This window comes from Mobula birostris, chromosome 11, assembly GCF_030028105.1.
Source record: "Mobula birostris isolate sMobBir1 chromosome 11, sMobBir1.hap1, whole genome shotgun sequence".
Classification (NCBI taxonomy): Eukaryota; Metazoa; Chordata; class Chondrichthyes; order Myliobatiformes; family Myliobatidae; genus Mobula; species Mobula birostris.
This window is the reverse complement of record NC_092380.1, coordinates 13,707,588-13,717,837: the sequence shown is the minus strand read 5'-3', so window position 1 is coordinate 13,717,837 and position 10,250 is coordinate 13,707,588. Positions and strand designations below refer to the sequence as shown.

General features: G+C 45.7%; 1 protein-coding gene across 1 annotated transcript in view; it reads left to right on the top strand.

Moving 5' to 3' along the window:
• The first annotated feature begins 319 nt into the window (after positions 1-319).
• csdc2a (cold shock domain containing C2, RNA binding a) overlaps positions 320-10,250 on the top strand; it is a 61,608-nt gene continuing 51,677 nt past the window's right edge. The window contains exon 1 of the mRNA XM_072271698.1: positions 320-511. The gene's annotated coding sequence lies outside the window, so the exon portion shown is untranslated. The remainder of the gene's footprint in view (positions 512-10,250) is intronic.

The window sequence follows — 10,250 nt, the reverse complement described above, 5'->3', positions numbered from 1 at the left end:
ATTGCTTCTGAGCTGATGTCAATCACCAGAATTAACTTCCTGTCAGAATTCAGTGATTCACCTCCCTCCCCACTTGATGTTGACAACAGTTGGGCTGCGCAGCCTTGCGTGGCCGAATAGCTTTTGCAAATCAAGGAAAGGGAACAGTTGGGCAAGGATGGCTGAACAGCAACATTGGGGTGGGGGCGGGGGGAGACACTGGAAAGAAAATATGAGCAGCATTTATCAGCCCAAGGCAGTGTGATATTCTCTCTTAATTGGCTCGGATCTCCACCCATTCTTTTTCCGAGGCTGCGTGATTGACATAATGATGTCACAAAGAAGGGTGGGGCTACAGACTGTCAGTTTCCACAGAGAGCGAGAGAGAGAGAGAGAGACAGCAAAAGAAAATTAATGTTAACATAAATAGCAGGCACCCACAGAAACTGGAAACTGAGGAACAATAAGGGCTCCTGCCGAAGGACCGACGGACAGTGCTGTGCCCATTGCTCTGGGGTTTCTGTTTGAATAGGTAAGGAATTTGTCATTGAGATGGAATTGTTTGGGCTTGCACATTTTGACAGAGGCTGGAAGAAGGATAACAATTGAACTGCACATTTTTTCTTCCTGCTGCTGCCTCAAAGGATCATTGTGGCTTTCTCTCTTCCCATTTTAGAATTTCATGCTGAAGAGGTTTCTTTATGAAGCAAGTAAACGGGGGGGGGGGGAATGAAAAAGCCCCACTTGGTGTTGGCATCGTTCCTGTATATGTTAACTATTTCATCTTTCTTGTACCATCTTCCATTTCTCTCCACCTCTTTGTGCCATGTCGACTGCCTTGGTGCGTGTGTGGTTCAGACAAAGACCATTCTACCTGAGCTGTGGCGTTACCGTGGGGCTAGAAGACCGAGTCTTATTATTCCAAGCCGCCAGACCCGCACTGAGGGAATGCCACACTGGAGAAGGGGCAATCCCTCACATCCAAATCAAGACCCCTCTGCTCCCTGTGGTCGATAGTGTTTCATAGAAAAGTGGGAGCATTGTTTTTCCCCTTCCCGGTCCCCTCACCAATACCTTATCCCTCAAGCAATATCACCAAAATAGATGACCTGGTTCATATCATGTTGCAGGGTGTGTGTGTGTTGGGGGGGGGGTGGGATGTGAAGAAGCATTTCCATATGTGGAAGTCTCATCAATCAGAGAAACTGCAGATACTGGGATCCCTGACATAAAAACAGACAATGCTGGAACTGCTTGGCAGGGCAGGCAGCTTCTACCGGAAGGGAAACGGTTAATATGCCAGGTTGAAAAGTCCTTGACTTGAACTATTAATTAAGCAGAATTCTTCCTTCAGACCCTCTTTAGGACGGATAGATACTTCATCTCCGCCTGGCAGCTTTCTCCACGGATAAAGCATTGCCTGGCGGTGGGAGTGTTGGGGTGGGTCCTCGCTGGCTTTTCGGAGAGAGGCATGGGGAGGAAAAACTGCTAGGAGGGAGGAGGAGGGAAGGGTGACTGGCTTCCATTTTTCAGTGCTGAAGTGCGAGACAGGGGTATTAAATGGGCACATTGTCTACTTCCTGTTCTCCGGTGTCAACAACAACATTAAAAACACTGCACCCGCCGTAAATGTGAAACAAAATTATACGCGGAACAGTGGTTCAGCTGGTCAAGCAGCGGAGGCCCGGGTTCATTCCTGACCCCCAGCGCTGTCTGTGTGGGGTTTGCACATTCCCCCTGTGGTCATGTGGGTGTCTTCCGGTTACTCGGGTTACCTCCCACATCCCAAATGTATGCAGGATGGGAGTGTTAATAGCAGCTTTGGGCCCCTCGTCTAGGAAAGGATATGCTGGCATTAGAAAGGGTGCAGAGCAAGTTCATGAGAATGATCCTGGGAACGAAAGGGTTAACATATGAGGAGCATTCGATGGCTCCGGGCCTGTAGCCGCTGGAGTTTGGAAGAATGAGAGGGGAATCTCATTGAAACCTACTGAATATTAAAAGGCCTAGATAGAGTGGTTGAGGGAGAGAATGTTTCCAGTAGTTTGGGAGCCTAGACGAGAACAAGAACAGCCCTTTAGAGCAGAGATGAGGAGGAATTTCTTTAACCAGAGTTGGGGGTGGGGGTGGTGAATTTGTGGAATTCATTGCCACAGACAGCTGTGGAGGCCAAGTCATTGGGTATATTTAAAGCAGAGGTTGATAGGGTCTTGATTAGTAGGGAGGGTCAAAGGTTACGGGGACAAGGCAGGAGAATGTGTCTGAAGGGGAAAATAAATCAGCCACAGACAAATGGTGAATTCCCTTCTGATGTGTTATGGTTAATTGTATCTGTAGTCTGGAGCGTAGTTGGGAGATAGCATGCAGGGAGAATCGATGAGAACATAAGAGAGAAATGTAGGATTAGTGTCAACCTGTGGCTGATCATGAGGGGCTGGGAGGTTTGTTTCCAGGCCGTATCTCTCCCTGAATCTACAAATCTCCTGTTCTCCAGAGATGCAGCTACAAAGAAGGCAGAACAGCGGCTATTTTTAATAGGGAGTTCCAGGAGATTTAGTACATCACCTAAAACGCCCGCAAATTTCTACAGATGTACTGTGGAGAGCATTCTAACTGGCTGCATCACCGTCTGGTATGGGGTTGGTAGGGGTTGGGGGGAAGGCATGCTCTGCTCAGGATCGAAAGAAGCTGCAGAGAGTTGTGACCTCAGTCAGCTCTATCATGGGCACCAGACTCCCCAGTGTCCAGGACATCTTCAAGGAGCGATGCCTCAAAAAGGCGGCGTCCATCATTAAGGACCCCCATCACCCAGGACGTGCCCTCTTCTCATTGCTCCCATCAGAAAGGAAGTACAGAAGTCTGAAGGCTCACACTCGACAATTCAGGAACAGCTCCTTCCCCTCTGCCATCCGATTTCTGAACAAACATTTAACCCATGAACATTACCTCACTACTTTCCTATTTCTAGTTTTGCACTTCTTATTTAATTTAACTTTTTTTTATATGTACGAGGGGTGATTGATATGTTTGTGGCCTAAGGTAGAAGGACTCAATCTTAGAAAATCGAGCACTTTTATTTTTCAACATAGTCCCCTCCTACGTTTACACACACAGTCCAGCGGTCGTGGAGCATACGGATCTTGGACCTCCAGAAAGTGCCCACAGCTGGGGTGAATGATAAGTTCATGGCCTACGGTGGAAGGAGATGAGTTATACAGCTCTCGTTACATGCACATGCAGGTCAACTCTGAGTGATTATGCAGAAAGTTCGAAGTTAATAACTCATCTCCTTCTACCTTAGGCCACGAACTTATCAATCACCCCTCGTATATGTATGTTTGTGTATATTTATAATAGTGTGATTCTATTTTTTTCCTATTATTATGTATTGCATTGTACTGCTGCTACAGAGTTAATAAATTTCATGTCATATGCCGGTGATATTAAACTTGACCCTGATTCCATCTGAGGAGCAGAGTTTTGTTCTCACACTGCTCCCACCAGCCACCTCAGAATCCACGAAATCAGAGAGGAAGCAAGCAATCCTCAATCCCGAAGGAAACCGCCTCGGGAAAAGAAGTGGGGTGTTTTTGTCACTGTGACAGTTGTTGGGTTTGCAGTGTTGATCAGTATGAAAAATGGACACGCTTTCCAGCAACGCTTTGGTTTTGTTGTTTGTGTTTGCACTTAACTGCTAGGTGTGTAAACCAGCCAAGGGCCCACTTAGATGTGGCATATAATGCAAGTGAAACTTCCTCTACCGTTATAGAACACGACATATGGGTGTGTCTTCACAAGAGTCATGTTAGATTCTAATACCAGTAGGAAACATTTTGGTAAGCCATCCTTCAAGCAAGCCTGCTAAGTTATAATTTTATATCTAAAACATCTTGCTGAGACCATTCGGAAATGCGTTGTTTGCATCAATGACCTACCAAGTCTAAATGTGTGTTGGGGGCCAGCCCGCAAGGCTCGCCATGGGCCCGGCAGGCCCACAACTTACTAACCCTAACTTGTAGGTTTTTGGAATGAGGGATGAAACCGGAGCACCAGGAGGAAACCCATGCAGTCCCAACCACTGAGCACATCTACATGAAACACTGTCGCAGGAAAGCAACATCCATTATCAGAGATCCTCACCACCCAGGCCATGCTCTTTTCTCACTGCTGCCATCAGGTAGAAGGTACAAGAGCCTCAGGACTCGCAACACCAGGTTCAGGAACAGTTACTACCCCTCAACCGTCAGGCTCTTGACCATAAGGGGATAACTACACTCACCTATTGAGATGTTCCCACAACCAATGATCTCACTTTAAGGACTCTTTACCTTGTTATTTCATGTTCTCGTTATTTATTGCTGTTTGTTTATATTTGCACTTGCATAGTTTGTTGTCTTCTGTGCTCTACTTGATCTCGCATTGATCCTGTTTACAGTTACTATTCTATAGATTTGCTGAGTATGCTCGCAGGAAAAAGAATCCCTGGGTTGTAATTGTACTCTGATATTAAAGTTTACTTTGAACATGGAAAACGTGCAAACTTCTTACCGGCAGTGGCAGGAATTGAACCCTGGTCACTGACCACTGCCGTGCAAAGTGTTACGCCAGCCGCTACGTGAGCATGCCGCCCTCACTATCCTCCACTCACTGCATTTTTCTTGAGAAATTATTCTGCTTTTGCAGGAGGGCAGTTTTAGCAGTAACGCGAAGGCGACAAGAGGCCAGGCAACCGTCTCTACTGCCTGACCAAAGCATTGTTTCCAAATGCAACCAGTCGAATCTTCTTTATCTTTCCAGAGCTTTTCCGTAGTCCGTCAATGGCTCCCTTGTGTCTTCTATTTCACAATGATGACTAACAACGATGTTGCTTTTAACAGGATGTGACTTTGTGTGTCAACAGTGGCCATGACAAGAGAGCTTCATCTGGATCCTGGGCTGTCACACTTTTTCAAGTTCTGTATACTATCACACTCTATACCCTGCCTCTATGCTAATCTTTTATTTCTTGCTTTCATTTTCTCCCTCTTTCACTGGGGCTTTTATTAGATTTATTTCTTTCTAGATTCAACCTTATTGTCATTGTGCCAAGCACAGATACAAAGCCAATGAAATGCATTTAGCATCTGCCCAGAAATGCAAAGAATAGTGTTATTTACAAAATAGCTGCAAATAAAAAAAGTGCTACAGCACACAGATATAGAGCTGCTACCTCACACTCCAGTGACAGGTTGGATCCCGACCCTGGGTGCTGTGTGTAGTTTGCATGTTTTCATCTGCCTGTTTAAGTTTCCTCTGGGTGCTCTTTCCTCCTACAACCCAAAGAAATGTAAATATTTATGTTCGTTGATTGTTGTAAGTTGCCACGAGTGTGCAGATGAGTGGTAGAATATAGGGGAAGTTGATGTGTTTGACTTGGGGAGAAAAAGTGGAATTAATAGATGGTACATAGAGGCCTTTAGGGTTTGATTCCTTGCTGAATCTCTCTCTCTCTCTCTATCTGTCTCTGTCTGCCTGTCTGTCTCTCTTTCCCTCTGTCTGTCTCTCTCTCTCTCTTTTTCTATCTCTGTAGTCTTTCTCTGTCTCTCTGTCTGTCTCTCTGTCACTCTCTCTCTCTGTCTCTCTCTCTCTCTCTCGTTCTGTGTGTGTGTGTGTGTGTGTGTGTGTGTGTGTGTATCTCTCTGTCTCTTTGCCTCTCTGCATCTCCGTGTCTCTCTCCCTTTACATTAATATTTATTTATATATAAATGTGTTTATATATATATATTTTAGTCTTTTCATCCATTGGGCACAGGTTATTTGTCTTCTTGGTCTCAGAAACCATCTGTGTTTAAAAATGACAACCCAACTCAGTGACCTTCTGCTATAGCGAAGCCATCTGAATATCTGGTGTCACGAGAGAGACTGCGGATGCTGGAAACCTTGGAAATTGTGTGCACTGCTCTGAATATCTGATGTGTGCAGCTAATCTTAGCATTGGCTTTGGAGAGTTGCAGAGACGCACAGCACGGAAAGCAGGCTTTAATCAGAATCAGGTTTATTACCACTAATGTGTTGTTTGCAGCAGCACTGCAGTGCAAGGCACAAAAATTACTAAAGGTTAATGAAAGTTAACAAACAGCTAGTGGAAAAGAGCAACAGTGAGGTTGGGTTCATGGACCATTTTGAAATCTGTGGCGGAAGGGAAGATGCTGTACCTCAAACGCTGAGTGTGGGTCTTCAGGCTCCTGCACCTCCTACCCAATGGTAGCAATGAGAAGAAAGCATGAACCAAATGGTGATGTTCCTCAGTGATTGATCATTCCTTCTTGAGATCTTGTAGAAACATGTGAAATGGACAAGATAGAAACATAGAAAACCTACAGCCTAATACAGGCCTTTCAGCCCACAAAGCTATGCCAAACATGTCCTTACTTTAGAAATTACCTTGGGTTCCCCATAGCCCTCTTATTTTCTAAGCTCCATGTACCTATCCAGGAGTTTCTTAAAAGACTCTATCGTATCTGCCTCCACCACCGTCGCCGGCAGCCCATTCCACGCACTCACCACTCTCCGCGTATATAAAGAAAAACTTGCCCTTGACATCTCCTCTGTACCTACTTCCAGGCACCTTAAAACTGTGTCTGCTCGTGCTAGCCATTTCAACCCTGGGAAAAAAGCCTCTGACTAGCCACATGATCAATGCCTCTCAGCATCTTATACACCTCTATCAGGTCACCTCTCATCCTCCATCGCTCCAAGGAGAAAAGGCCGAGTTCACTCAACCTATTCTCATAAGGCATGCTCCCCAATCCAGGCAACATCCTTCTAAATCTCCTCTGCACCCTTTCTATAGTTTTCACATCCTTCCTGTAGTGAGGTGACCAAAACTAAGCACAGTACTCCAAGTGGGGTCTGACCAGAGTACTACATAGCTGTAACATTTCTTCTCAGCTCTTAAACTCAATCCCACAGTTGATGAAGGCCAAGACAGAGGCAGGAAAGTTGTTTCCACAGGTGGGTGAGTCTAGAACCAGGGGTAATGAGCTCAAGATTCAGGGGAGTAGATTTAGGACGGAGATGAGGAGGAACTGCGTTTCCCAGAGAGTGGTGAATCTGTGGAATTCTCTGCCCAATGAAGCAGTGGAGGCTACCTCAGTAAATATATTTAAGACAAGGTTGGATAGATTTTTGCATAGTAGGGGAATTGAGGGTTATGGGGAAAAGGCAGGCAGGTGGAGACAAGTCCATGGTCAGATCAGCCATGATCTTATTGAATGGGGGAGCAGGCTCAATGGGCCAGATGGCTGACTCCTGCTCTTATTTCTTATGTTGTTGAGACATGTCTTTTTAATGTCCTTGATGGTGGTGAGGGCTGTGCCCGTGATGGATCTGACTGAGTCTACAGCCCTTTACATTCTCTTTTGGCCCTCTGCATTGGAGTCTCTGGACCAGCCAGACAGAATGCTCTCCTCTGTACATCTGTAGTAATTTGCTAGAGTCTTTGGTGACACACCAAACCTCCGCAAACTCCCAATGAAGCGTAGCCCCTGGTGCGCCTTCTTCATGATTGTATCAACGTATTGGGCCCAAGACAGATCTTCTACGATGTAAAGGCAGGAACAACAGAGTGGTCACTCTGCTCAGACCCTGGAACCTCATTGCTTGTCAGCTGGAGACTGGAATCAAATCCTCATTCACTTGGCTGTCTGAAGTGATGGTGGTGGTGGGGGTGTGGAGAAGATCAGGTCACGGCAGATTACTAAGAGACAAAGCCTCACTCCTAGCATCACGTTATTTAAAAAAAAATATTTCAATCAAATGATGGAAACTGGGATCTGAAAGATGGCACATTGGTGGTTAATCAAAAATGGAAGAATCAAGAAGCAGGAATAGGCATTCTAGCCCTTTGAATTACTTGCCCATTCATTAATGTCATGGCTGTTCCCTAGCTCTGTTCTACCCCTATATCTCTTGGTTTCTGTAGAGTTCAGAACTTTTTCAATTTGTATTATGATGACTCAGTCTCCACAGACCTTCAACGCAGAGAATTCCGAAGTTTGGCATCCTCTGAGCAAAGAAGTTCATCCTCGTATCATTTGTAAACAGCCTACCCCTCATTCTGAAACTGCCTCCCTGGCCTTGGACTCCTCAGCCAGCGGAAATGACTTCACTACATCTAACCTGTGAGTTTCGCTGAGAAGCCCCTCGTGCTTCTAAGTTCTAAAGAATACTGGCTTGGCCTGTTCAATCTCTCCCCAGCTGTCAAACCCAACAGTCCTGGAGCCCGTCAAACTGAATCCTCACTTTTTCTTTGGCAAGGATATCCTTCCTTAAATAAGAGGAACCACAAGTCTCCGGGTGTGGTCTCATCGCGGCCCGACACAATTGCAACAAAACTCCTAAATTCAAATCTTCCTGTGATAAACGTTTGCCCTCCTCATTATTTAATTCGTATCAGCCTTCAGTGAGCCGTGTGGAAGCACAGTCAGGCCTCTTTAACCATCATTTTCACCTCTTAGCAAATACTCTGCAAATAAACAAACTAAATAACTTAATTTTTATCCCCACTCTGTATTTCATTTGATGAAAGGTTTTGGCTGTTTATTCCTCTCCATAGATGCTGCCTGACCAGCTGAGTTCCTCCGGCACTTTATGTGTGTGTGTGTGTGTGTGTGTGTGTGTGTGTTGCTCTTGTACTGCGTCAGCCATGTTCTCACCAACACACACTCACCCTGTCCTCCCTCCCCTTGATGCCTCTTTGCATCCTACTCTGTACTCACCATCCTGTTCAGTTTGGTGCTGTCGGCAAACTTTGAAAAAAAAAGACGTTTAAATCCCCTCAGCCAAATCGTTGTGAGAGACTGGGAATGGCTGGAGACCAGGCACACAACCCCGCAAGTCAGAGGCTTCAAAACCGTGAAGCATCCCTTTTTCTTAATAATATTTGCTTTCTAGTAGCCATTTCTCACCTCATGGCAGTATTATCCCCAATTCCACGCACTGTATAACTTTGTTGAATGACTTCCTGTGTGGGGGGCCTTATTGAACACCTTCCAAAAATCCAATACACTCACTGGTTCTCTCTCATCTACTGAGACATCCTCCAAAAAATTCCACTAAATTAGTCAAACATGACTTTCCCTCCATAAATCCTGCTGTGTGTGTGTGTTTTTAGTCCCCTTGTTCTTACTTTGTTAAAAGTTCCAGCACTTCTCCTGTTACAAACATTAGCCTAGCAAGTTAGAAGTTTCTTGCTTTCTCACTTTCTGCCTTCTTCAATAACGTGGTCACATTTGCAACACTCTGCAAATTCCTGTCTGAGATCAGATCTGATCCACAATAGAACAGGAGACCCTCCGAAATAGTAGGAGACGTGGCTCAATCTGGATGGGATAGGTTGAAAGTAAGGGGTAAGGGGTAGAGACGTAGGGGTAGAGGGAGAGGGAGAGGGAGAGGGAGAGGGAGAGGGAGAGGGAGAGGGAGAGGGAGAGGGAGAGGGAGAGGGAGAGGGAGAGGGAGAGGGAGAGGGAGAGCTTTGTTGACTAAGAGAGAGCGGTTGGAATCTAAATTCACTGATCAAAGGGGGTCTGGAGGCAGAGATTCACAGAACATTAAACCTTGGTGAAATCATCAATGCATACGGACCAGGTGCTGGCAAATGTAATGGGCTGTTGATGGGCACGGTTGGCCAAAGGACCCATTTCTGTCTTGTACAAGATCCCACAATGTAGAGAAGCGGCAATGAATGGATTATCTATTTGGAAACAGGTTTAATATCACCGGCATATGTCATGAAATTGGTTGACTTTGTGGCAGCAGTACATTGCAATACATAATAATAGGAAAATAACCTGTGAATTAGTGAGGTAGTGTTCATGGATGGGTTCAATGTCCATCCAGAAATCAGATGGCAGAGGGGAATAAGGTGTTCCTAAATTGTTGAGTTGAGTGTGTGCCTTCCGGCTCCTGTACCTCTTTCCTGATGGCCGTAATGAGGACAGGGCATGTCCTGGGTGCTGGGGATCCCTCACGATGGACGCTGCCTTTTTGAGCTGCCGCTCCTTGAGGGTGTCCTGGATACTACAGAGGCTAGTGCCCATGATGGAGTTGACTAATTTTGCAACTCTCTGCAGCTTATTTAGATCCTGTGCCGATAAATGTCTGTCAGAGAATATGTACTTCTTTAAAAGGGTGCCCAGGAGCATCTGAAAGGGAAAAGGTGGAGTTGCCTCAGTCAGTCGAGATCACAGAGCACGATCTCCGCTGCCCTGCAGAACTTCAGGCTGGATAAG